The sequence below is a fragment of the Apium graveolens genome, chromosome 7, assembly GCF_009905375.1.
Source record: "Apium graveolens cultivar Ventura chromosome 7, ASM990537v1, whole genome shotgun sequence".
NCBI lineage: Eukaryota > Viridiplantae > Streptophyta > Magnoliopsida > Apiales > Apiaceae > Apium > Apium graveolens.
In genome coordinates, this window is record NC_133653.1 from 101,512,501 (window position 1) to 101,515,410 (window position 2,910).

The 2,910-nt window shown below is 37.7% G+C and overlaps 1 non-coding gene across 1 annotated transcript; it reads left to right on the forward strand.

The window, feature by feature from the left end:
• The first annotated feature begins 200 nt into the window (after positions 1–200).
• LOC141676230 (small nucleolar RNA R71) lies at positions 201–307 on the forward strand. Its single transcript, XR_012556830.1, has one exon. It is a non-coding gene; the product is annotated as a small nucleolar RNA R71 (small nucleolar RNA).
• Positions 308–2,910: the final 2,603 nt, after the last annotated feature.

Consider the following 2,910-nt stretch of genomic DNA (forward strand, 5'->3'; position numbering starts at 1 on the left):
ACTCCAGAATTCCTGCGAGTTTCCCCTGAGTCAGTCTCTGGGAAGGATTCTGGTATTCATTAGCATCCATAAGTTCAATCAATTCATAAGCTTCATCATAGTTTTTAGCCCATAAGGCCCCTCATAATGCTGCATCAAGCATGGGTCTAGAAGTAGCACTTAATCCATTGTAGAAGCAAATAATAATCATCCAATCAGGCATGCCATGGTGTGGGCACTTCCTTAGCATCTCCTTATATCGATCCCAAGCCTCACACAAAGATTCTCATGTTTGCTGAGCAAACTGGGTAAGAGCATTCCTGATTGCAGCAGTCTTCACTATAGGGAAGAATTTAGTGAGAAACTTTTATTCCAGATCTTCCCATTTAGTGATAGACCCTGGTGGTAGAGAATGTAACCAGCTCTTAGCCTTGTCCCACAGAGATAATGGGAAGAGTCGCAGCTTGATAGCATCTTCAATCACATCATTAAACTTGAAGGTGTCGCAGATCTCGATAAAATCCCTGATGTGCATGTTGGGGTCTTCATTAGGAGAACCCCCAAACTGAACTGAGTTATATATCATCTAAATCGTACTTGCCTTGATCTCAAAAGTGTTAGCCATGATGGCTGGTCTGACGATGCTCGACCGAATGTCATTAATTTTGGGCTAAAAATAGTCCATCAAAGCCTTCGGATTTTCTGCTTGATATCCCATCGCTACTACAACTGGTTCTTCGACTTTCTCTTCTTCTTCTACCTTCTTTTCTTCCTCAACAACTTCCCTTTGAACCACCACAAGTTCTTCCCCGGCTTTCTCCAGAGTTCTCTTACGAGTACGCGAACGCGTATGTATACACCCTCACTAGAGCACCTGAAATAAAACAAGGAACAAATAAGTAACAATGTCCGAGTCAATGAACTTTAACGACCACTGATGGAAAGCACATAAACTATCAATTAACACTGCAGTCCCCGGCAGCGGCACCAAAAACTTGTTAATCATTAAACACGCGCTAATAATACATGCAAGTATACGAATTCACAAGTAGTATAGAATATTTTCTAGTTCATTCCCACAGAGACTATATTGGTTAATTAATTAACTCATGCACATAAGCAACAATGTATGGTTATTATTCAATGCTAAGACGAATCACAAATTGAGGTTGATTATAACGAAGAATTAACTAATAATTATAACTACAAGAATAAGATTGATTGAATCAATATATATGACAAACATGGAATTCTAACTTCATTAAATACTTCATTCAATAGTCTTTTCATTATTAACCTTAGCATGTAATGGTGATGATACTAATCAGATAACACGAAACAGATAAACGCCAACTTTCGTTGCACAAGTACCATACTACCAGACATCCACAAAAGAGTTAGAGAACTATAAGACTTGTAGAAGATATCTGATTGATATATTTTAGGAGACAGAATTATATTCAATATCAATTAGAATATATCTTGTAACTGTGTACTATATAAACACAGCTTAGGGTTTACACTATATGTGTTATCATTATCGAGAAGATTATACATTGTAACCTAGCAGCTCTTAGTGATATTTTGTTCATCATTGAGAGAGAACAACAGTTCATATTATAACAAAGTTTATTAAATATACTTGATCTTTGTTACATACTTGTGTTGAAATCGATTTGATTGTATAAACACTGTATTCAACCCCCTTCTACAATGTTGTGTGACCTAACAATTGGTATCAGAGCGTTTCTGTTAACACATATACAGTAAAGATCCAAACATTCATGTCTGAAGAAACACAAACCCCAACTAAGCCCACCAAAAACTCAAAACACCCAAACCCACAGTCGATATGAGACTATTAGGGTTCTCATACTGCGACCTTATGAGTATCCCATATGGAAAGTAAAGATGGCTATTTTTCTGGAAGCTGCAGATTCAGAATACCTTGATGGGATTAATGAAGGATCATATAAGCCTACCAAGCTCTCTGTTGCAGTTACTGATCAACCAGCAAAGTCCATACCAAAGGAGAAAGGTGATTACACAGCTGAAGACATCTCATCTATTGCCAAGGATGCAAGGGTAAGGCATTTGCTACGTAGTGCCATTGATAATGTCATGTCATGCAGGGTAATTAATTGCAAGACTGCAAAGGAGATATGAGATGCTTTGGAGATAAGATGCCATGGACCTGATGCAATCAAAGAACAGGAGGACAATACTCACTCAAGAGTATGAGCACTTTGACTCAAAAGCTGATGAGTCATTAACTGATTTATATGACAGGTTTTCCAAACTCTTGAATGATCTGTCACTAGTGGACAAGGAATATGATCTTGAAGATTAAAATCTAAAATTCCTTTTAGCTCTTCCTGAAAATTGGGATTTAAAGTCTACTACCATAAGAGAAAACTATGACCTTACTGAAACTACTCTTGATGAAATTTATGGTATGCTCAAGATTCATGAACTTGAGATGGATCAAAGGAGCAAGAGGCATGGAAGAAAGTCAAGGACAGTTGCTCTTGAAGCTGAGGAGGAATCTCCTAAAGTGGTTGCCTCAAAGAGGGGCAAAGGAAAGCCTCTCATCATAAAGTCTGATTCAGAGTCATCATATTCTGATGATGATGATTCAGAAACTGAAAGTTTACCTGAAATAGATGTTGATGCAGAGATGATGCAACTATGTGCTCTTATGGTGAAAGGTATCACAAAGATAGCCTACAGGAAATTCAGAAAGGGAAAGAAGTTTTCCAGGAAAGGTGGAAGTTCTGATAAGAAAGGATTTAGAAAGTCTGAAGAAAAAGGAGGAAAGTCTGATAGAGAAGATAACTCAAATGTCAAATGCTATAATTGTGGTGAAAGAGGCCACATATCTCCTGACTGCAAGAAAGGAAAAAGTGACAAAGGCAAGGCACTTATCACAAA